Here is a 25,775-nt window from a genome sequence, read left to right on the forward strand (position 1 = left end):
TGAAATGATTTCATCATAAACTTCTATAGCATATATTTTCAATTTTATATAGTTTAACACTTAGCTATATTCTGTCTTACACTATTCTTTGTTTCATTCATTCATTCAACAAAACTATATTAAGCATCTACTATGTTAGGCTGTGTTCTAGGTGCTAAGGGTAAAGCAGTGAACACACAGACAAAAATTATTGCTCTCACAAAGCTTCTATTTTGGGGAACTCAGACTATAAAAAGAAATAAGTGAAATACACGCTCTGTTAGATAGTGAAAAGTGTTACAGAGAAAAATAAAACGGGACACAGGGTTACAGAGTGTTGGAGCAGGGGATGGGGGTTTGTGGTTTAAATAGGATGATCAAAAAGCCCTTACAGCAAAGGTGATATTTGAGCAAAGATTGCTAGAGGTGAGGGAACAAGGCACTTGGATCTGAGAGAAGAGGCATAGGAAACAGCAAGTTCAAAGTCCCTGAGGGAGCAGACCTGGTGTGTTTGAGAAGCAGGGAGGAAGCTAGTGGTTACAGCATTGAGTGAGAGGGAGTCAGGGAAGAGGAGGCTGGGGTGCCAGGGGGGCCAGTTCATGTGGGGCGTGCTTTGGCTTTCTCTCTAGTGAGATGGGAGCTACCAGAAGGGTTTGAGAAGAACGATAAGATCTGACTTATGCTTTCGAAGGGTCACTATGGTGCTTATGCAGAAGGGTCCAGGTAGAGCAGGAAGAGAAGCCAACGGCCAGTCAGGTCAGGAAGATGCTGCAGTAATCAGGTGAGGGGCGATGGGGACTCGGGACAGTGAGTTCATGATGCAGATGGTGAGAAGAGGGCGGATTCTAGAGAGATATAATTATATCTGTGTGTATATGTATACTTCTTAATAACCAGTGTATTGAGATATACCATGCAGTTCACCCATTTAAAGTGTACAACTCAGTGGCTTTTAGTACAGTCACAGATTTATGCAACCATCACCACAATCCATTTTCGAACATTTTCATCATTCCCACAAGAAATCCTGCACCCCTTAGCCATCATTCCTCAATCTCCCCTCAGCCCTAAGCAACCCCAATCATGTTCTGTCTCTATAGATTTGCCTGTTCTGCACATTTCATATAAATGGAATCAAACAATATGTAGTCCTTTGTTATGGCTTCTTTCACTTAACAAAATGTTTTCAATCTGGATATATTTTAAAGGTAGCATTGAGAGAATTTGCTGACTAATTGTATATTTGGTGTGAGAAAGAGGGAATAAAGAATGATGCCAATGTTTTTATTTGAGCAACTGAGATGGGGAAAACTGTAAGAGGTACAGGTTTGGGGGATTATTAACAGTTTATTTTTAGACATGCTAATTTGAGATGTCTATTGGATATTTAAGGCGAGAAGGTGAATTGGCATTTGATACATGATTTAGGAGTCCAGGGGAGGAGGTCTGGCTAGAGATAAAAATTGGGGAGCCATCAGCATATATATGTAAATTTTATCTTAATGAGATTGTTAGCTCCTGGAGGTCAGAGACCATTTTATATACTGATGCCCTCCAAGTTTCAGGGATCTTCCTTACAGACATCTCATGTTCATAGTAGTGAACTGTTGTACAGAAGCTGGGCCAGTCTCTGCTTCTACCAACCCTGAGGCTCAGCCCAGGTGTCAGATTCCACAGGAGGGACTTTTTTGACTTGCCCAAGGCAACTCTTTTAAGCTATCCTGTCTACTTCCACAATATCAGGGGTGCTCAATCTGGAACTGTCCTCCTTGATCTGTTCTTTGCCCCTTGCTTTTCCCTACTCATAACTCTCCCAACGACTGGCTCTTTTTCTACTTTGTCTTACTCTTAGTATTTGATGGACAGTATCATCTTCTCAACTGCATTAAGCCTTGGGTTGTCAGATCAGCCATTCCAGTTCTCCACCTCACTACCTTGCTATAGAACAACCTGAAATGCTTCTCGCTAGTCAACCAGCCCGCGGCCATCTTACCTGTTGCTCCTTTCCTCCTAGGCAGTTTCTCAATCTCAGTACTCTCAACATTTGGGGCCGCATTTTGAGTTTCTGTCGTGAGGGGCTGCCTTGTGCATTGTAGGATGTTAAACACCATCCCTGGTCCTTACCCACTAGATGCCAGTAGTACTTCTCCCCCAGGTATGAAAACCAAAAATGTCTCCAGACATTGCCCGATGTCCCCCCACGGGGAAAATCACCCCCAAATCCCCCATTTTATAAAACGCTGCCCTAAGGGAAAATGTGGTAATTCTGACTGTGGCCCCTTCCAGTTCTAAAATTCAGTGATTCAATTATTCAGTTATATCTACTTTACACAGTCATTCGTATACTGAGCCTTTTAAATTCCTTCTAGTATGCTAGGCTCGCTAAACTTGTGATCACTTTCATTTTTCTTTCTCTCTTTTATTTTTTCCTTTCTTTTTTCTCTCTTTTCTGAGTTCACCTGTGAGCCACAGAATGGTGATACATGTGGAAAATAAATGTAAAAATGAAGGCACACCTACATGTTTTGTAATAAAAAGGAGAATCAGAAGTTTTAATAAACTATTATGAAGAATTAATGCTATCCATCTTTAAAGGTCTTAGAAATATACAGAAGTCAGAATCTGTAATATTATCTGTTCCTACCTCCTAATTGTCTTCTGATGCAAACTATTCCTTAAGCACCAAACATCAAGTTGAATAAAAACCCATTTGGACTTAATTTAACATCGTTGCTGTTGATTAGTAGTATTGTAAGAGTAAGGCTTCCCACCCTTGAAGTCCAGCCTGGCAACAGTGGGAACTGAAGGAATTGTTTGGGAATAATACACTCGAAGTTCCAATAAATGACTTTGAAATGAACTCTCGGGAAGCAGCCTCTAAGCTGGTGACAGCATCTGCTTTTTATGACTGACAGCACAGAGTCAGTGAACAGAGGCAGGTGGTGAGTTTTGTCGAAGTGCAGGTGTTCCAAGGTGGCTTTAAAACAGTTTCTTTTCTGGCTCATGAGATGGAGAATTGAGAACAACAGTGTTAAGAATGGTTCCTGGCACCACCCAGCCGCATCCATTACATTTTTCAGTAAGTACTGCTTTGCTAGGTATTGTGAGGAGTTAAAAAAGCAATCATGGTCCTTAAGTAATATTCTATCTATTGCAAGCAAGAAAATAGGAAAATGTACAGAAAATGCAGATATATATAACTGCACCTATGTTGCCATCACCCTGAGAGCTAAATCATTGTTGCTGGTGGGAACAGAATGAATAAGGAGACCCAAGTGGGGCCAGTCAATAACCACCCAGAATAAATTGCTAATCAGAAGCGAAGCTAGCACAGGCTGATAAATAACAAGATTACTTGATCTGAAGAAAGAACCTGCTTCCCCTCATGTCAGTAATTATATCAATACAGAGAAAGAGACAACTTGGCTTTTGCTGGGTTACAGCCAGATGATGTTGTAAATCAATTACACGTTCGCAGGCACCCTCTCCTACAGTCACCTGACAGGGTACAAGCAGCAACTGACCCCCATTTGCAATGCCCGAGCAGCTTACTGACTGCCTTTGTACGTAGCATACGTCGGCGCAGGAAGCTTGGGCTCAAGTCTATGTAGAGCGGTGCTTTCAGACTTACCATGCCCACTGATTACCTGGGGATCTTCTTCTTTTTTTTTTTTTCCTCAGCAATGCATATATTTAATTATTTTAGTTTGAGGCTATCAGTTACATAATAAATTAATCATTTTTAAATCCTGCTGAGCGTTTCTTTTTTTTTTTTTACATCTTTATTGGAGTATAATTGCTTTACAATGGTGTGTTAGTTTCTGCTTTATAACAGAGTGAATCAGTTATACATATACATATGTTCCCATATCTCTTCCCTCTTGTGTCTCCCTCCCTCCCACCCTCCCTATCCCACCGCTCCAAGCGGTCACAAAGCACTGAGCTGATCTCCCTGTGCTATGCAGCTGCTTCCCACTAGCTATCACCTCACGTTTGGTAGTATATACATGTCCATGTCTCTCTCTTGCTTTGTCACAGCTTACCCTTCCCCCTCCCCATATCCTCAAGTCCATTCTCTAGTAAGTCTGTGTCTTTATTCCTGTCTTACCCCTAGGTTCTTCATGACATTTTTTTTTTCTTAAATTCCATATATATGTGTTAGCATACGGTATTTGTCTTTCTCTTTCTCACTTACTTCACTCTGTATGACAGACTCTAGGTCCATCCACCTCATTACAAATAGCTCAATTTTGTTTCTTTTTATGGCTGAGTAATATTCCACTGTATATATGTGCCACATCTTCTTTATCCATTCATCCGATGATGGACACTTAGGTTGTTTCCATCTCCTGGCTATTGTAAATAGAGCTGCAATGAACATTTTGGTACATGACTCTTTTTCAATTATGGTTTTCTCAGGGTATATGCCCAGTAGTGGGATTGCTGGGTCATATGGTAGTTCTATTTATAGTTTTTTTAAGGAACCTCCATATTGTTCTCCACAATGGCTGTATCAATTTACATTCCCACCAACAGTGCAAGAGGGTTCCCTTTTCTCCACACCGTCTCCAGCATTTATTGTTTGTAGGTTTTTTGATGATGGCCATTCTGACTGGCGTGAGATGATATCTCATTGTAGTTTTGATTTGCATTTCTCTAATGATTGGTGATGTTGAGCATTCTTTCATGTGTTTGTTGGCAGTCTGTATATCTTCTTTGGAGAAATGTCTATATAGCTCTTCTGCCCATTTTTGGTTTGGGTTGTTTGCTTTTTTGTTATTGAGCTGCATGAGCTGCTTGTATATTTTGGAGATTAATCCTTTGTCAGTTGCTTCATTTGCAAATATTCTCTCCCATTCTGAGGGTTGCCTTTGGTCTTATTTATGGTTTCCTTTGCTGTGCAAAAGCTTTGAAGTTTCATTAGGTCCCATTTGTTTATTTTTGTTTTTATTTCCATTTCTCTAGGAGGTGGGTCAAAAAGGATCTTGCTGTGATTTATGTCATAGAGTGTTCTGCCTAAGTTTTCCTCTAAGAGTTTGATAGTTTCTGGCCTTATATTTAGGTCTTTAATCTATTTTGAGTTTATTTTTGTGTATAGTGTTAGGGAGTGATCTAATCTCATACTTTTACATGTACCTGTCCAGTTTTCCCAGCACCACTTATTGAAGAGGCTGTCCTTTCTCTACTGTACATTCCTGCCTCCTTTATCAAAGATAAGGTGACCATATGTGCGTGGATTTACCTCTGGGCTTTCTATCCTGTTCCATTGATCTATCTTTCTGTTTTTGTGCCAGTACCATACTGTCTTGATTACTGTAGCTTTGTCGTATAGTCTGAACTCAGGGAGCCTGATTCATCCAGCTCCGTTTTTCATTCTCAAGATTGCTTTGGCTATTCGGGGTCTTTTGTGTTTCCATACAAGTTGTGAAATTTTTTGTTCTAGTTCCAAGAAAATGCCAGTGGGAGTTTGATAGGGATTGCATTGAATCTGTAGATTGCTTTGGGTAGTAGAGTCATCTTCACAATGTTGATTCTTCCAATCCAAGAACATGGTATCTCTCTCCATCTATTGGTATCATCTTTAATTTCTTTCATCAGTGTCTTATAATTTTCTACATACAGGTCTTTTGTCTCCTTAGCTAGGTTTATTCCTAGATATTTTATTCTTTTTGTTGCAGTGGTAAATGGGAGTGTTTTCTTGATTTCACTTTCAGAGTTTTCATCATTAGTGTATAGGAATGAAAGAGATTTCTGTGCATTAATTTTGTATCCTGCTACTTTACCAAATTCATTGATTAGCTCTAGCAGTTTTCTGGTAGCATCTCAGGATTCTCTATGTATAGTATCATGTCCTCTGCAAACAGTGACAGCTTTGGTTCTTCTTTTCTGATTTGGATTCCTTTTATTTCCTTTTCTTCTCTGATTGCTGTGGCTAAAACTTCCAAAACTATGTTGAATAAGAGTGGTGAGAGTGGGCAACCTTGTCTCGTTCCTGATCTTAGTGGAAATGCTTTCAGTTTTTCACCATTGAGGACGATGTTGGCTGTGGGTTTGTCATATATGACCTTTATTATGTTGAGGTAAGTTCCCTGTATGCCTACTTTCTGCAAGGTTTTTATCATAAATGGGTGTTGAATTTTGTCAAAAGCTTTCTCTGCATCTATTGAGATGATCATATGGTTTTTCTCCTTCAGTTTGTTAATATGGTGTATCACATTGATTGATTTGCCTGTATTGAAGAATCCTTGCATTCCTGGAATAAACCCCACTTGATCATGGTGTATGATCCGTTTAATGTGCTGTTGGATTCTGTTTGCTAGTATTTTGTTGAGGATTTTTGCATCTATGTTCATCAGTGATACTGGCCTGTAGTTTTCCTTCTTTGTGACATCCTTGTCTGGTTTTGGTATCAGGGTGATGGTGGCCTCGTAGAATGAGTTTGGGAGTGTTCCTCCCTCTGCTATATTTTGGAAGAGTTTGAGAAGGATAGGTGGTAGCTCTTCTCTAAATGTTTGATAGAATTCGCCTGTGAAGCCATCGGGTCCTGGACTTTTGTTTGTTGGAAGATTTTTAATCACAGTTTCAATTTCAGTGCTTGTGATTGGTCTGTTCATATTTTCTGTTTCTTCCTGATTCAGTCTTGGCAGGTTGTGCATTTCTAAGAATTTGTCCATTTCTTCCAGATTGTCCATTTTATTGGCATAGAGTTGCTTGTAGTAATCTCTCATGATCTTCTGTATTTCTGCAGTGTCAGTTCTTACTTCTCCTTTTTCATTTCTAATTCTATTGATTTGAGTCTTCTCCCTTTTTTTCTTGATGAGTCAGGCTAATGGTTTATCAATTTTTTTTTATCTTCTCAAAGAACCAGCTTTTAGTTTTATTGATCTTTGCTGTCATTTCCTTCATTTCTTTTTCATTTATTTCTGATCTGATTTTTATGATTTCTTTCCTTCTGCTAACGTTGGGGTATTGTTGTTCCTCTTTCTCTAATTGCTTTAGGTGCAAGGTTAGGTTGTTTATTTGAGATGTTTCCTATTTCTTAAGGCAGGATTGTATTGCTATAAACTTTCCTCTTAGAACTGCTTTTGCTGCTTCCCATAGATTTTGGGTCGTCGTGTCTCCATTGTCATTTGTTTCTAGGTATTTATTGATTTCCTCTTTGATTTCTTCAGTGATCACTTCGTTATTTAGTGTATTGTTTAGCCTCCATGTGTTTGTATTTTTTACAGATCTTGTCCTGTAATTGATATCTAGTCTCTTATCGTTGTGGTTGGAAAGGATACTTGATATAATTTCAATTTTCCTAAATTTACCAAGGCTTGATTTGTGACCCAAGATATGATCTATCCTGGAGAATGTTCCATGAGCACTTGAGAACAATGTGTATTCTGTTGTTTTTGGATGGAATGTCCTCTAAATATCAATTAAGTCCATCTTGTTTAATGTATCATTTAAAGCTTGAGTTTCCTTATTTATTTTCATTTTGGATGATCTATCCATTGGTGAAAGTGGGGTGTTAAAGTCCCCTACTATGAATGTGTTACTGTCGATTTCCCCTTTTATGGCTGTTAGTATTTGCCTTATGTATTGAGGTGCTCCTATGTTGGGTGCATAAATATTTACAATTGTTATATCTTCTTCTTGGGTCAATCCCTTGATCATTATATAGTGTCCTTCTTTGTCTCTTCTAATAGTCTTTATTTTAAAGTCTATTTTGTCTGATAATGATAATTGCTACTCCAGCTTTCTTTTGGTTTCCATTTGCATGAAATATCTTTTTCCATCCCCTTACTCTCAGTCTGTATGTGTCTCTAGGTCTGAAGTGGGTCTCTTGTAGACAGCATATATATGGGTCTTGTTTTAGTATCCATTCAGCCAATCTGTGTCTTTTGGTGGGAGCATTTAGTCCATTTACATTTAAGGTAATTATCGATATGTATGTTCCTATTCCCATTTTCTTAATTGTTTTGGGTTCGTTATTGTAAGTCTTTTCCTTCTCTTGTGTTTCTTGCCTAGAAAAGTTCCTTTAGCATTTGTTGTAAAGCTGGTTTGGTGGTGCTGAACTCTCTCAGCTTTTGCTTGTCTGTAAAGGTTTTAATTTCTCCATGAAATCTGAATGAGATCCTTGCTGGGTAGAGTAATCTTGGTTGTAGGTTTTTCTCCTTCATCACTTTAAATATGTCCTACCAGTCCCTTCTGGCTTGCAGAGGTTCTGCTGAAAGATCAGCTGTTAACCTTATGGGGATTCCCTTGTATGTTATTTGTTGTTTTTCCCTTGCTGCTTTTAATATGTTTTCTTTGTATTTAATTTTTGACAGTTTGATTAATATGTGTCTTGGCGTGTTTCTCCTTGGTTTTATCCTGTATGGGACTCTCTGTGCTTCCTGGACTTAACTATTTCCTTTCCCATATTAGGGAAGTTTTCAACTATAAGCTCTTCAAATATTTTCTCAGTCCCTTTCTTTTTCTCTTCTTCTTCTGAAACGCCTATAATTCGAATGTTGGTGTGTTTAATGTTGTCCCAGAGGTCTCTGAGACTGTCCTCAGTTCTTTTCATTCTTTTTTTCTTTATTCTGCTCTGCAGTAGTTATTTCCACTATTTTATCTTCCAGGTCACTTATCCATTCTTCTGCCTCAGTTATTTTGCTATTGATCCCATCTAGAGTATTTTTAATTTCATTTATTGTGTTGTTCATCGTTGTTTGTTTCATGTTTAGTTCTTCTAGGCCCTTGTTAAATGTTTCTTGCATTTTGTCTATTTTGTTTCCAAGATTTTGGATCATCTTTACTATCATTATTCTGAATTCTTTTTCAGGTAGACTCCCTATTTCCTCTTCGTTTGTTAGGTCTGGTGGGTTTTTATCTTGCTCCTTCATCTGCTGTGTGTTTTTCTGTCTTCTCATTTTGCATATCTTACTGTGTTTGGGGTCTCCTTTTTGCAGGCTGCAGGTTCTTAGTTCCTGTTGTTTTTGGTGTCTGTCCCCAGTGGCTAAGGTTGGTTCAGTGGGTTGTGTAGGCTTCCTGGTGAAGGGGACTAGTGCCTGTGTTCTGGTGGATGAGGCTGGATCTTGTCTTTCTGGTGGGCAGGTCCACGTCTGGTGGTGTGTTTTGGGGTGTCTATGTACTTGTTATGATTTTAGGCAGCCTCTCTGGTAATGGGTGGGGTTGTGTTCCTGTCTTGCTAGTTGTTTGGCATAGGGTGTCCAGCACTGTAGCTTGCTGGTTGTTGAGTGAAGCTGGGTGCTGGTGTTGAGATGGAGATCTCTGGGAGATTTTTGCCATTTGATATTATGTGGAGTTGGGAGGTCTCTTGTGGACCAGTGTCCTGAAGTTGGCTCTCCTACCTCAGAGGCACAGTCCTGACTCCTGGCTGCAGCACCAATAGCTTTTCATCCACATGGCTCAGAATGAAAGGGAGAAAAAGTAGAAAGAAAGAATTAGTAGAAGAAAGAAAGAGAGAGAGAGACAGAGAAAGAGGAGAGAGAAAAGAAAGAAAGAAAGAAAAAGAAAGAAAGAAAGGAGGGAGGGAGGAAGGAAGGAAGGAAAAAAGACAGAAAGAAGATAAAGTAAAATAAAGTTATTAAAATAAAAATAATTATTAAGAAAAAAAATTAACAAAAAACAAAACGGACTGATAGAACCCTAGGACAAATGGTAGAAGCAAAGCTATACAGACAAAATCTCACAAGAAGCATACACATACACACTCACAAAAAGAGGAAGAGGGGAAAAAATCATAAATCTTGCTCTGAAAGTCCACCTCCTTAATTTGGGATGATTTGTTGTCTATTCATGTACTCCCAAGATGCAGAGTACATCAAGTTGATTGTGGAGCTTTAATCCACTGCTTCTGAGCCTGCTGGGAGAGGTTTCCCTTTCTCTTCTTTGTTCTCACAGCTCCCAGGGGCTTAGCTTTGGATTTGGCCCCGCCTCTGCATGTAGGTCACAGGAGGGCATCTGTTCTTCGCTCAGATAGGACGGGGTTAAAGGAGCCGCTGATTCAGGGGCTCTGGCTCACTCAGGCCGGGGGGAGGGAGGGGCATGGAGTGCGGGGCGGGCCTGCGGCGGCAGAGGCCTGCGTGACGTTGCACCAGCCTGAGGCTTGCCGTGCGTTCTCCCGGGGAAGTTGTCCCTGGATCCCAGGACCCTGGCAGTGGCGGGCTGCACAGGCTTCCCGGAAGCGGGGTGTGGATAGTGACCTGTGCTCGCACACGTGCTTCTTGGTGGCGGCAGCAGCAGCCTTAGCGTCTCATGCCCGTCTCTGGGGTCTGCGCTTTTAGCCACGGCTCGCGCCCGTCTCTGGAACTCCTTTAAGCAGCGCTCTTAATCCCCTCTCCTCGCGCACCAGGAAACAAAGAGGGAAGAAATCGTGTCTTGCCTCTTTGGCAGGTCCAGACTTTTCCCGGACTCCCTCCCGGCTAACTGTGGTGCACTAGCCCCTTCAGGCTGTGTTCACGCCGCCAACCCCAGTCCTCTCCCTGCCTCCGCCCGAAACCCGAGCCTCAACTCCAGCCCCTGCCCGCCCCGGTGGGTGAGCAGACAAGCCTCTCGGACTGGTGAGTGCCGGTCGGCCCTGATCCTCTGTGCTGGAATCTCCCCGCTTTGCCCTCCGCACCCCTGTGGCTGTGCTCTCCTTCGCGGCTCCAAAGCTTCCCCCTCCGCCACCCGCAGTCTCCGCCCGTGAAGGGGCTTCCTAGTGTGTGGAAACCTTTCCTCCTTCACAGCTCCCTCCCACTGGTGCGGGTCCCGTCCCTATTCTTTTGTCTCTGTTGTTTCTTTTTTCTTTTGCCCTACCCAGGTACATAGGGAGTTTCTTGCCTTTTGGGAGGTCTGAGGTCTTCTGCCAGCATTCAGTAGGTGTTCTGTAGGAGTTGTTCCATGTGTAGATGTATTTCTGGTGTATCTGTGGGGAGGAAGGGGATCTCCGCATCTTACTCTTCCGCCATCTTCCCGGAAGCCTCCCTGCTGAGCGTTTCTTATCGAAATCATTGTGGTGTCCCATGTCTGGGGCACATTCTAACCATGTGGGCAGACAACTCAGGATATGTGAGGCCTTTTAGTAACCCTAGTCTGCATCCCCAGAGTTAGCACCCTGAAGCTGTAGTTCTGATTCATCCTGGGGATCTTCTTAAAATACAGATTCTGATTCAGTAGGTTTGGGGAGGGGCTTAGGATTCTGTTTCTAATAAGCTCCCAGCTGATGCTGATACTGCTGATCCATGGAACATTCTTTGATTAGAAGACTGCTGAGGAGAGAGAAGTGAAATTGAAAGAAGTGGGAATAGAAGTAAGAAATGTGTGGATTTAATCTTTCTCTCCAGTCCCTCTTGTCTTGGATTCTTCTCTTTTCTCCCTTCAGGGCTCTTTACCTCTTCCTTCCCTCCCCTCATCTGCCTGTATACACACTAGGGCAAGAGATCCTGATTCAGTTGCCTTGGATTGGAGCCTGGGTACTGGTATTTTTAACCAGAGGGTTGGCTCCCCAGATGACTATAACATGCAGATGGATTTGAAAGACGCTGATTTATCGTCTTTTAAAAACTACTTATTGAAATTGTCTTAATTCAACACATGGAATTACTGTATGCAATTAAATTAATCAATGATTTTTGTTGATGATAAACTGCATCTATCATGTAACAGAGTTTGTCTTTGCCTAAATTTGGATGAGAAGCAGAGCAGCATTGCTTGTTACCTGGACTCCTGGGGCCTCACAACAGCCTCCTAAGAGGACTCCCTCCCCAGTCCATCCTCACGCTGCAGCTGCTTCCCTAGGTTCTAGACAGCCTGTTGGAATCACTGGGAGCTTGTTCTGGTTGCAGAATTCTAGGCCCTTGTTCCAGACCTACAGAACCAGAACCTGCATTTTAACAGGATCCCTACTTGCACACTTGAGCACGGCCCTCTCTTAGTACCGCCTTTGTCTGCTCCTCTCTGTGAGCCGCGAGGCTTCAGCTCAGGGCTCCCATGTGTCACTGGGGAGAATGGAGGCGTCTGCTTTCCTTTCTCTGGCTCTTCCCCTCTGTGCCCATTGTGTATTTTTCAGTCTTTCAGATGGTGGTGCAGCTTCTTGTGGGGTGGAAATCTTAAGAAGTCAAGTTCTGGTTAAATGAGTTTCCTTTTGGGTCTTCGCTGATTCCCAAATGCCAGGCTCGCTTTGGTGGGGATGGGGGGGGGCGGGTAGCACTGAAACTACCCTCAGGTGGGTAGGTTCTCCGTGTCTGACTGATTCTGGTTCCCGTGGAGCAGCTTGCATTCTAGTCACAGGGCTTCTGCTCAGAGATGGCCTCATAATTACAACACTTTGGATCTCTGTTGCTCCTTTCTAGAATATCATCTTAGCCCAGATTTCATAAATGTCCCCACTGATGAATGGAAGTATCTGTACTCGGAAATGAACACGCCAAAGTCAGCTCAGACTATTTTTCTCCCTGCAGCTTCCTGTCATTTGTGGTGTTCTCTTCATAAACCACAGGGCTCGGCAGTAACTCGTGGCTGTTTACAGAGCTCCAGCAGTAATTAAGTAAAATTGGATCTGCTCTCTTAGTATGGTGAGGAAATATACTGACATCCATTATGTACAGGCTGGATGCAGGGAACAAAAACAATTCTTGTCAGTTATGTACATGTTCAAGCTCGGGAGCATGTGAAGGAAGAAAAATTTCTGTGGAATGAAAACAGAAGGCTATGTCAGAAGCAGAACTGCTGATGGAACTCCGAGGCATTGGGTTCAGAAGAGAGGAGAGGAGAGGCCAGATCTCTGTGGTCGGGCTGAGAGGAGCATGCAGAAGTGGAAGGGAGCACACTCCCCGGAGTGTCCTGGCTGGACTGGAGAGTGAGTCCGCCCTGGGTGGATGTCCCAGAGATAGCCCGCTCTAAAAGGCAATATTGCCCTGCCTTCCACCCTGGTGCTGCTCTATCACATAACTCGGGTTTGTTTTTTCATGAAATTGATCCATTCTGAAAGAACCCTCTTTATTTATTTGGTTGCTTCCTATTTGTCTTCTCCACTAGGATTTTCGCCACGTGAGAACAGGGATCTTAGTTGTCATGCTCATTGCTAAACCCTTAGTGCTTGGCACTGTGAGGAGAAACTATTACGAGCTATATGTTTCCTGTGGCTGCTCTAAGTTACCACAGCCTGGGTGGTTTCAAATAGCAGAAGCATACTCTCTCCCAGTTCAGGAGGCCAGAAGCTGGAAATCAAGGCGTTAGCAGTGTTGGTTCCTTCTGGGGGCTCTAAGTAAGGCACAGCTTGTTCCCTGCCTGTCTTCTGGCCTCTGGTGGTTGCTGGCAGTCCTTGGAGTTAGCTCCTTGGCTCGTAGCTGCATCACTCCAAAGCCTACCTCCATTATCACGTGGCCTCCCTCCCCAGCTGGATCTCTCTGGGTCCTCTCCCCTTCTTATAAGGGCATCAGTCATTGGCTTTAGGGTCTCTCATACTCCAATATGACTGCATCCTCACTAATTACATTCGCAAAGACCCTCTTTCCAAATACATTCTGAGGTTCTGTGTAGACATGAATTTTTGAGGGACACTATTCAGCCCTCTACAGGTGCTCAACAAACATTGGTGAATAAATGAGTCATTGGAGGTTTCCTTTGACCTTCAGGTTTCAGCCCCAGTGGAAAGAGAGGAGAAAAAGAAAGGGAGGGGATACCTTTGATTCTAAATAATCTAGAGGACAGCTCAACCTTATGTGCTGAGTACAAAAGCCCATTGTTCTCAGGAACACTCCAGTAGAAAGACAATGGAGAGGAAACACCGTTTTTTTTTTACTATAGAAGGTTGGTGGATATCTCGGCAGGGGCTCTTGTGACATTAGCGGGGCTCTGAGACTAAGCTCTACACGTGTAATTGGGGGTTCTGACACTGGACCCAGTGCTGCGCTTCCCAGGAGGCTGAATGGCCTTGGGGCACCAGCAGGGAAATATTCCAAAGAAAATGAGAGCATCTCGAGGAAGTATTTGAATTTAAAAAAATGTTTTGAAAAAGTACCAGAATCATCATGATGAGAAAAATGAGAATGTGGTGGGATTTCGTTATACTTATATGATGGTGTAGGTTTCAATTTGTATTTCATACTGGCGGGGGGCACTAGAATGTTCTCAGTGCTCTCCAATGGTTTCATCCAACCCTTCTGGAACCCCAATTCTGAAACCTCAATCAGAATAAAGTGAGGGGCAGGAGTGATAGCTGCTCTTTCTAAGCTGTTGGCATTTCCTGTTGAGTTAGAGGCGTAAGTAGATTCCTCATGTCCGTAACTTGGTTCATGCAAGCTAAAGCCCAAATCAGGTCCAGGACACTGAGGAATCAAGAGGCCCTGCCTGATGATACGGAAGACCTTTCTTGAGCCAGAATCGCATCTCTGAGGGATGTTGACCTTTCTAGGTCAACCAGTGACCAAGGGCAAAGAGGAAGATATGTTCCAGTGGAGATGCCAGTGGTGCTGAACTACTTGAAGTCTAGTCAGAGTAGAGTATAATCTCCTTCCCTTCTCCCATAACACCTTGGCAGGCTTGGGAGCACTGAGGCGCAAGCTGGCCACCACGTAAGCACTGCCCTGGTCTGTGGATCCTTGTGTGGGTGATGTCCACTAGCCTGTTTAAGATTTTCTTTCTGTGTGGTTATTCCCTTGAGTATCCCCAAGCCTATCTATTGTTAGATATTATATCCTGGTCTCAGCCATTCCTGAGGGCATTAACACTCAGCTCAGAGAGTAGTTGTTCAGAGAAAAAGACAACAGCCCGGACAGCTGGTTGTGAGCTGGTGAGTAATGATCCATGCAAGTGATAAGTTGAGTCACTGAGAGCCAGGAGGCAGATTGAGGTGGTGGGTGACGAAAAGGACGAACTTGTGTGATGTGCAGGTATCTCCAGAAAGGTTCAGAAATAGTTGAGGAAGGAAAATTTCCCCCAAACTGGGCTTCTTGAAGTTCTGCAGAATGGGTTCTCAGGCTACTGGGTGTTAAACGCAAGACTGACTCGTGACAGTTAAAGAGATGGGAAACCTGGATTGCACATCCTAATTCATATTCGTCCAGGGTTGCTGGCTTTTGACTTTTGATATAGCCTGATTCAAACTGTCTGCTGTTGTTGCATTTTTTCTCACTTATTGTTGTTTCGTGACCGTGGCAAGTTTGCTTCCCCAGTTGATCTGCGTGTTGCTTATAAAGTGCCACATCACAACCACTGCCCTGGCGAAGTGTGGTTGAGCTGCTGAGGCCCGGCAGCCACTCTGAGCAACGCTGTGTGTGGGGCCCATGTGGGATGGGGGCTTGGCCGAGTCCCGAAAGGCAGGCAGTGAGGTTCACTCACAAAACTGCCGGCTGCGACAAGGCTTGCATGGGAGAATAATTAGCATGTGATTTTTAAAGTGTCCCTTAATTCAGAGTAGCTGTGTTTGCTTTTGTGTCAGTAACTGACAGTGTCCTATTGGGTGGACTCTGGAAATAAGTGTTTCAAAGCATGTGTCCTCTTAGAAGATGACTGGACATTTGCACACATTTGCATTGCATGATTAGCATACTTGTGAGTTAAGTAAAAACCTGGTGACTGACCTGTACCCCCTACCCCTTCACGTGAGAAGGTTTGCTCTGTTACAGGGTGGGAGACCCAGAGTGTCTTGAGGTCTCTGCCCGTGCAAAGGCCCCTGTGGACACCTAGTTAATCTCGAGAACCCCCTGTGCTTTGGAGTGGATGACATCTTCTGCTCCTCAGCAGAGGGTTGAGTTTGAACTTCAGATGGGCCCTGCTAACAGCTGGGGACTCCTCTCCCCCTCTGTTTTCCTGCCACCCGCAGTCTCCGAGAGGCAGGATGAAAGAGAATGTCGTTGCTTTTCCTTTCTTCTCTGGCTTTGATTTTCTCTTCCTCCTTTATGTTTTGGAAAATGGTAAAACAAGCAAACAAATAAAATATAGCTCAGCCCCCTCTGAGCCTTGCTCTCCTTCCTGGTCTTCCCTCCCTCAGCACCTATCCCCACAGTCCTACACCATTTTCCTGCTGACTTTCTTCTCCGTTTTTCCTTCTCTTTTCTCTCTTTGTATTAGTTAGGATTTGGGTTTGGCTGCTTCAGAGCAGAACAAATAACAGTGGCTCAAACTAGTAAGAGTTTGTCTCTCCCATGGCGGTATGTGCTGGTCAGTGATCAGAGGGACCCAGGCTCCTTCTAGCTTGTCCTGCCACCTTGTAGGCGTGGTGCCCTGGTCGGTGTCGACCCTCCGTTACCCTGACATCTGCATTCACTCCCAAATGGAGGGAGAAGGAAGATGTGGCAGTACAGCACCACCTGGTAGGTCCTGGAACTTGTCCTCAGCACTTTCACTCACATCCTTTTGGCTACCTCTTTTGGCATCATAGCTGCAAGACACACTGAGGGAGGAAGTCTCTAGATGGTAGCCAAGTGTTCAGTTAAAACTAAAGGGTTCTATTATCAAATGGAGAAAGTGGAGAATGATGCGAGGGGACCAATATCACTCATGCTGTTAAATTACATGTTGAAAAATGATTGAGGATTATGGTAAAGCAGACTAGACTGTAAGTTGCTCATGGGAAAGAAGAAGGAAAAAGTGTTAAACTGTACCAGTAAGTCCAAATATGTTAGTCACCCAATCATACCCTATAAATATACAGACTCCAGAACTGCCCCTCAGCAGGTCTTCCAGGGAGCAAAAGGAGTTAAACTTCATGGTCATTGATGCTAAACCGACATGCGTTCCAACCCAGCTCTCCAGCTCACTTGCTGTTAGACTTTGGCAAGTGAGTTAACTTCCCTGAACTTGGATTTCCACATCTATTAAGTGGGGATAATAATACCGTCTTTATTGTGATGGTTAGAGATAGTAAATGAGAATTGATTCTTATGATGGTTGGTACAAGTTGAGCTCTCAAGAAACGCTGGCTGGTGTAGTTTCCCACAGGGTGAAAGCTGTTTTGGGAGCTGTATTGGATGTCCCTAAATTAGAAATCCACAAACAGAAATGGCAATTGCTATAATGCCCGTGATAGAATGGGGGTGGGGATGGGAAATCTGTGATGAGGAACTGCAGGGAGCCTAAAGGAAGGACTCTTTTGGGTGTGTTAGGTTGGATGTTTCTAGAAGGAGACCTTGAAGAAAAGGAAATGGGAGGTGGTCCAGGAAACACTGGTAGGAAAGTGGAGAAGTGAGAGAAGGGAAGGAAACCGACCTCATTGAACAGGTTACCGCTGTGTGCAACCGGGACTCAATCTGCTGGGGAGTTCTGGAGACAGTGTAGAAATGTCTCAGGTTATCCCACCCGAGGAGCCAGTGATCCGCCAGCTTCCACCAGTTATTGGTAGAGGTTGGCTCCAGGAGATATTAACTCCCTGGTACTCTGCCCACTGCCCCTTCCAGCTCAGTGGGCCAAAGAAAACCACCAGCAAAGAGCCATAGGTGCATGCAGGTGGAAGCCATTGGGTTGGCTAGTGCTGAGGGGATAGAGGTGAGGCACTCACGGGATGGCTTCTGCTACACTGGGTGGCCTCACCCAGGGCACAGACCTTCCCCCTGTGCTCTGGGGGTGAAGCCTGTAAAGGGGGCAGAGGATGCCCGCTCTCATTTTATAGCTGTGCTTCCACTCTGTGCATTTGAGGGTAATTCAGTCATTTGCCATGTTTAATAACAGCAAGATCCCTTTGGTAACTGCTGTGAATCAATGCCCAAGGATTTTATCTTTCCTAAAATGAAGGTTGATGTGGTGAGTGGCCTCGTACTTCACGGGTCAGTATAATCTGGCAGAAGGTGCTTCCAGATGGTGACATAGGAGGATCCTTTAGTCACCTTCTCCCGTGGACACCTCGGATCTATAGCTACATATGGAACCATTTCCTCTGAAAAAGATCTGAAAACTAGCTGAGCAACCCCTTCACATCCACCAGGAAGAAAAAGGAAGGAGAGGCTGAGACACAATCTTTCCATATACCCCACACCTGGCATGGCAACACACTGGCAGGGAACTCACAACCTGGAACTCCTCCCTAAGGAGTTAAGGGCTCGTACCCCACATCAGGTGCCCCAGCTTTTAAGACCTCACCTGGGAGAAAGCCCCCAAAACACCTGGCTTTGAAAACCAACGGGGCTTGTGTCCTCTGGACCCAAAGTGTTGTAATGAACTGGGGAAGGGCTGGTGCTCAGACTCACCGGCCAAGGGCATGTTCAGAAGCAGCTGTTTGAAAATCACCGGGACTTTCTGTCAAAGAGCTTCACTTGCTGATCCTAAAGCCTCAGGTGGACGCCATTTTCATGCTCGCTAAAGCGGTAGGTTCCATTTTTTTTTTTTTTTTTTGCGGTACGCGGGCCTCTCACTGCCGCGGCCTCTCCCGTTGCAGAGCACAGGCTCCGGACGCGCAGGCCCAGCGGCCATGGCTCACGGGCCCAGCTGCTCCGCGGCGGCATGTGGGATCCTCCAGGACCGGGGCACGAACCCGTGCCCCCTGCAACGGCAGGCGGACTCTCAACCACTGCGCCACCAGGGAAGCCCGGTAGGCTCCATTTTTTAAAAAAATTCTAGACTTTTTTTTTTTTTTAAAGACACTTGGTGGGCACCATCTTCACATTCTCTCACTGCCACGCTCCACAAAGCCGCAGCTCCCACGGGGGAGCATTCGCGCCTGGTTTCTGCAGCTGCTGCCCAGGGGATGCCCCTTGATGATCTGACTCTGGAGGCAGGGGACTTACGTTCCTGGGTTCCCCGGGATGGTAACATACCACCCCCAGGGCACTGCACAGATGGCAGACTGAGTCGCCCACAGTCTTTCCAAGAAAGAGGTCTATTGCTTGTTCTGGAGCTTCGGCTGGAAGGCAGGCTTCTGGGCTGGCACACCCCTAGGGGCCCACAGAGGGGCTCTCGGAAGTGGAGGCAGGGGGATGCCATCTTTGCGCCCTCCCTCTGCCTGGCTCCAGCTCACTGGTATCACCCAGAAAGGAGCTCATACACTTGTCTGGAGCCCTGAGTTTTGTGCCTTTCACCCTGGGGACACCTCCAGATCACCTGGCCAGAGGGACTTACACATGCATTCCCACAGGATGGTATAGATTCGCATATTTTAAACCCTGCTTCCTGAGGGTCTGGCTTCCAATCAGCCTGAATCTAGGTGCTGTCTGAGATCCCCCTCCCTGCCTTGGGCCAGCAACAGGTCTTGGCACACCGTCAACCACTGGGAGAGATTAAAAATGAAATAGGCTGCTTGGACACTCACAAAGGTTTGAGAGACAACCAACAGCTAGGGCAGGACTGAACGATAAGTTTCACTTCCTATACAAGCTCTCCTTCAAGACTGGGAGAGTGGATTGTTTCATCTAATATATAGAAACCAACACAGAGAGTCAAGCAAAATGAGGAAACAGGAATATGTTCCAAACAAAAGAACAAGATACAACCTCAGAAAGAAACAAGGAAACAGGGATCATTTGGCAGTTTATCTTGTCATCCAAAGGTAAGATTCTTGCTCTGCTTAATCATAATTATGGTCATAATGAATTGAGTGCTTTCAAAGTACTCAATCTGTTCTAGGCACATTGCTATGTAATCTCTTTAATCCTCACGACTTCCCTGAGATATATGCATTATTCCCATTTAGCAGCTGAAGAGGTTGAGGCGTAAAGGTTGGGACAGATTATCAGATGGTTACTTCTTTGCTTTTATAAGGTGATGAATGCTTATGCCGTGAATATACTCTGGAGTCTTCCCTTGAGTTTGTGTGATTTCGCCTTAAACTGCTCAGAAGAAGGCTGTCACATACACCCACATGGAGACCTCCATCTTCTGCTTGTCCTTTAATCTTGCATCGTTGTCCCACTCTCTTCCTTCTCTCTCTCTCTCTTTTTTTTGCCTCTCAAATCTTTTGAGCCTGGCAGAAGAAAGAAACTTGCTGGAGGTTAGCTTGTCAAAGTTCTAGCTTATGTAGTGAGAATGAGAGCAGAAAGAAGCAAGGTATATCAGAAGGGAGGCCTCAGTCAAACATCGCTCATCTTAGTGTGTGATGAGCAGTCTCTACAGTTTGTACGGGGAGTGCTCTGTGTAGAAGGCCAGCCTTTCAATTTACTTTAAAAAATAAATTTAGTACTTCTGAAAGGGCTTCCTATTGAGTAAAATCAGAGTGCAGATTGCTAATGGCTTTCTGGTCAGTCTGCCTTAACCCTGTTGGAGCAGACTCACCTAGGGATGTGGCTAAGTAGATGTGATGTGTTTTACATTCTTGGCCCTTTTTCTAGGCTTCCATTATGAGTGCCAGTGGGAAGAGCAAATCGTGTTACGAGGACGTATTTCCAATCTGTTAGCTCAACATTTAACTCCTTTTATATAGCCAGGTAAATAGCCCTCAGATGGTAATGAATTCTAATTGTAGCCAAGGAGGAGAAAAAAATAATGCAAAGCTCCACTCCCTGCAATCCCTTGGAACGATCTGGTCCTTCAGAAGAGTCTGCCATTGGAATCGTAATTTCTAAATGAAAGGTCTGATTGAATTTGTGCTGGGCAGTTTGGGTGAGTGGATGTGTTGGTGAAAAACCTCGGGTGTTCTGGAGGACGCTTGTTAGCAGCCGGTTACTCCCTGTGGTTTCTCTCTTATAATTGTGCACAGCAGGCTGGCATGAAGAGTGTAACCTTTCTTTGAGGTGTGAAAAATGCATTAACTCGTGCTATCATTTTGAAGTCATGACCAAAGCTGGAGTGAGCAATATGGAATAAATATACACAGGCGAGCCTGCACTGTTAAGAGCTTTTGTAACACTTTCTCTCCTCTCCGTTCCTGAGAGCACCCTTGCAATTGCTTAAAAAAAAAAAAAAAAGCACCTTTTTAGGCTGTAAAGAATAAAATCTATATGGGCCTTTTATATAGGTACATATATACATTAAAATTTTTTGTTGGTGATATCAGTCAGAATAAAGCAGCAACTTTTTTCCCAGAATTACACTTATTTATTCATTAAACATTAATTGAGCAGTGACTCTGTGCTGGGCCCTGGCTAAACACAAGGGCATAAAGACAAGACATAAACTCTGCCCTCAAGAAACTCACAACATCACTCATAAAATAAATTAATGTTCCCATGTTCATTGCGTGACTTCTTGGGTGTAAATAAAGAATGATTAGACAACTTATAATTCATACAACTTATTCAGATATAAATAATGATAATCCTTCAAAACCACTAATTGTACATAAGATCTTTTATTAACATGTGCTTGCTTTGCATGGTGAAGATATTAAAGAGATAATATGTTTTTATCATACATATCAATATTCAAACTCTAAATTACCCTGCTATAGGCCTGCAGCATGGAATTTGATTACATTCTTATTGCACTGAGGGAAATTTCAAAAGCCTGAGATACTGGTGAGTGTTACTGCTAGCAACCCTACAGACTTATCTGCATTGCCTTTACTCTTTCCTTCTCACTTTTTCTTTTTGTAGCAGTGAGAGCGGTATCTCTCTTCCTGTCCAAGGTTAATTCCTAAACCTTTTCTCCAAGTCCCATCCCTTCCTAGCCCTCTGAGATGACTATCTCAAGTCCCCGCCCCCCTTAATAATGAGGTGAGTCCTATCAAGATGTCAAAGTATTCTAAACTCAACATATTAAACAAATCCCCTTCCTGAACTCTATGCCCCCTCCTGTAATTGCCCTATCTTTTCCTTTCTCTTTATAACCAATCTTCCAGAGTGAGTTATCTATACAGATTTTCTCCTGTTTATCTCCCATTTCAAAACAACCATCCACAAATGCAGCCCCATCACTCCCCTGAAAAGCCTTCCATCAACTCACTAATGACCTCCTTGTTGCAAAGCTAATGAATATTTTTCATTTTGATTTTACTTTATTTCTCTGCACCATTGATACTGTTGATCACTCTCATCTTTTTAAATTAACTGAAAAAATATAAAATATAATACACACTCAAGGTAAAATATTCCCTCAATACTGGAGGTACTAAATGTTAATTTACAGTCGCCTTTTCTTTTCTATGACTCTCCAGCCTTACTTTCTTAAGGACCTTTTTTGACAGTCTCTTGTATGTCCTTCCAGAAATATTTAATTCAGATTCAATATGAAAAAAATACAAGGAGGTCATGCCACACATATTGTTCTTCAACGTGCTCTTTTCATGTAATGTGTTTTGAACATCTTCACTTAGCAGCGCATTGTTCTTCTGAGAAGATCCTGCTTGCCAGGCCACAACAGTGCTCCTCCTTCCCTCTGTAGGCATCTTCTAGTCTCCTCTACAAGGACCAGTTCCTGTGTCCTGTTCAGGAGTCTCAGAGTCTTAGCTCCCACCCTCTCCGTGGCAGATACCATCTACTTCCATTCACTATTATATGCTCTTGACTCTAAGTTTTACCTCCTGTCCAGATCACTTTTCTAACCTCCATACTTAATTGCCTACTGCATACTTCCTCCTGAATACACTGCAAAAATGTGGAATGTATCAGGAACCCAGCTTATGCTTCTTCTCTGTTCCCATTCCCCAAACCTGCTTCTTCTCTCTAGTTTCTGGTCATAGTGAATGCTGTTCCCACCCAACAAATTGCCGGTGTCAGACACCTGGAGTCGTTCTTCATTTCTGTATCCTCTACCTTCACATGTAACCATCAAGTCTTATTGATTCTAACTCCTAAATATTTTTTTAACACAATCACTTATTTACATCCCATTGCTAGTCTTCTTGTATAAACCACCATAATTTCTCATCTGAATTATTACAATAAGCTTCTTAATAAATAACCTTTCCTGTAGTTTTCTCCCACTGTAATCTATTCTCTCCACCAAACAGTGATATTTCTAAGACACAAAACATGACAAAGTCTAACTTTCTTCATGTAGCTAGTAAGAGACTATCCCCATCACACTCATTACAGTTCTAATAACACTGCTTTATAAGTGCTTGTTTCCTTGTTTTCATCTCCCTCTATACTGTAGACTTGCTGAAACAACAGTCATGGTCTTCTTATTTGCAGCTCTGTCTGTCCCTGCTGCCTAGCCAGAGGGACAATACCATGAAATGATGCCTTAACTTCATGACAATTGACAGTCCTTTCCTGATTTTCTTTCTGTTGATTGGGATGAAGATGTCCCTGTGCTGTGTCCTTCCTTTCTCCCAACCTCTGCTTATCTCCAAATTGTTTACCTTCTTATTTCTCAAGTAGGAACTGTACTCCTAGAGTCTTCGTAGAATTAGAAAATGTCTAATAACTTTTTCCAGCATTTGCCCTAGTTTTATGCATATGTCGTCTGTGATGGTGTCCTCCCAGGGCTCAGAGAGCCCAAGGCTGTGTCTGCTCTTGGCATTGGGAACCTCTACATTGCAACTTATGATAGTCATGAGGCTGCAGCTAACAGATGATGATGTTATTGGCCTAGCAAAGACCTGAATTCTGGAATTCTTAAGAGTTGAATACATGACAAAAGATAAACTGGGAGGGTTAAAGAATATAAAATGCCAAAGAAAATTAAAAATGCCCAGGACTTTACTATAAGAGTAAAAACTAATTACTGGAAGGAGGAAATGTATGTGGCTAGAAGGATGATGAGTCTCTTGAGCGCTCCTTACAAGACACCTAGGTATTCTGGATTTAATCACTAGGCCTAGCCTGGGGCCAGATCAGGGCAGCTTCTAGAACTCCTTGAGGCCTTGACTTAACAGTGGAGATGTGTGATGGAGCCACAAAACATTTGGAATGTGAATTTATAAGGTTTCTGATTGGATTTGGGGAATGGGAGTGAGAGAGATTGGAAATAGGTTTCTGCCTTGGATAACTAGATGGATGGTGGTCCCACAAAAAGTCTAGAAAACGGAATGAGAAATAGGTTTGAAGGTAGAAGATGAATATTGTGATTTTAGACATTTTTAGTTTGAGTTCCCTGTGAGATATCCAGGTAGAGATATAAGGCTATGAAGCTTGTGAGAGGTATTATGCTAGAGATATAGATTTGGAGAATTCCTCAGCATATAAATAGTAACTGAAATCAGTGCAACAAAAAGAATTAGCTCTTAATTTTCTCTGCACTTATAGTTCAGGCAAGGTTCCCCCATTCAAGTCTTCTACCCTTTACTATCAATACAAATTTCCACAACAAGTCTTCCCCTTTTTTGGGTCCAGCACCATTTCCTGAAACCCCAGCAACCCGAGAGAAACCCAGGTGACTCTGTCTGGGAGGGGGAACCTGAGAGTAAGAATGTGAAGCATGGGAAAAGTGGAGGCATCTCCACATTTCAGAGGTAGGTGGAGACAGAGGACCTCACTGGGGACTCACTTGCCTGTCAGAAAAGCGGGAGGGACTGCAGGAGAACACTAGTCACAGAAATTAAGTCAGGAGAGGTTCAAGAAAGAGAGGAGTTGAGAAACAACTTGTCTGAATTTTCTTTAGTGCTGGTAGAATCCAGGTTGCCTTGGATACATTCTCCCAGAAGATAGTGACTGTAATTGCCTTATTTCTTGTTGCTTGCTATGATATTTTTTCATTTTTAACAAAGTTTCTAGAAGGATCCAGAATGAAGTAAGATGAAAGGTTTCCCTTGGGGAAGTCTAATATATGGGAGAAATAACTACTTTGAGAAACTGCATTTAAAGTGATTCACATACCAAGTCCTACCTGTGGTGGGGAGGCTCAGCCAGCCCTTACTCAGACCCTCAGCCCTGAGGAGGCCATCCCATGGCTTTCTACCTTGAGCAAGGCTGTTTACATAAACTCGACTCAGTATTTGAGAACTATTTCCTTGGATATCACTGAGCCTCCCTATTGACCACAAAGGTGGGTATGTGCTACTTCAGGATGACTTTTTAAAAATTTGTTTATTAAATATAATTTAGTTTTGCTTTAAAATTTTTAAAATAGATTTTATTTTTTCAAGCAGTTTTGGGTTCTCAACAAAATTAAGAGGAAGCTACAGAGGTCCCCCATATAGCCCATACATGCATAGTCTCGCCCATCATCAACCTCCCCCACCAGAGTGGTACATTTGTTACAGTTGATGAACACCGGCACATCATTTATCACCCAAATTCATGGTTTACATTAGTGTTCACTCTTGGTGTTATACATCTTATAGGTTTGGATAAATGTGTAATGATATTAGCATGTGTCCATAGCAAGATGCCTTTTGACCCATATGTTTTGAGTAGGTTACAAAAATAAGCACTAAATTTTTAGTTCAGAAAGACTCAATGTGGGAAATAGACATCCCTAACCTCTCTCTTGAAGACGGGCTTCAGTTAAGTCGAAGGCCATGGTCAGAGTAGATCAGTGATATCTGTTTTGCACATCACTGTAATTTTTTAAAAAGCCATTTCACATTTTGTTCACAGTTGCTTTGATGAGGCTGTGTCCTGATATTCTGTACAAATAAACTGAACAAAGTCAGAGTGCCCATCTTTGGCAAAACGATCCCAAGTACATCTTGTATTGCTGTAGAGATTGGAGAGGGACTCTGAGGTAGGTATGGGATAGACAGACAGCAGCAGCAGTTTTTTCAATATGGAATGATTGTTCCAGCTACATGTGTCATGTTTGTTTTAAGGCCAGTGGAAAGGGAGTTACTGAGTATCAGGCATTGTGTTGGTTGCTTCCCACGCATATATTATTGTATAGGTACTACTATCCCCATTTTACCCAGGAGGGAACTAATAATGTTCAGAGAGATGAACTTGTCCAAGGGTACATCATGTAGGTTGTAAACATTCACGGTTCCTGAAATCCCCAGTGCAGGAAGATTTCTTAAGAAAAAGATGAGGTGTACACTTGATTTGGGGAACACAATGGCCTTATCATAGCGTTAT

This window comes from Grampus griseus (genome assembly GCF_964374135.1).
Source record: "Grampus griseus genome assembly, chromosome: 3".
Classification (NCBI taxonomy): Eukaryota; Metazoa; Chordata; class Mammalia; order Artiodactyla; family Delphinidae; genus Grampus; species Grampus griseus.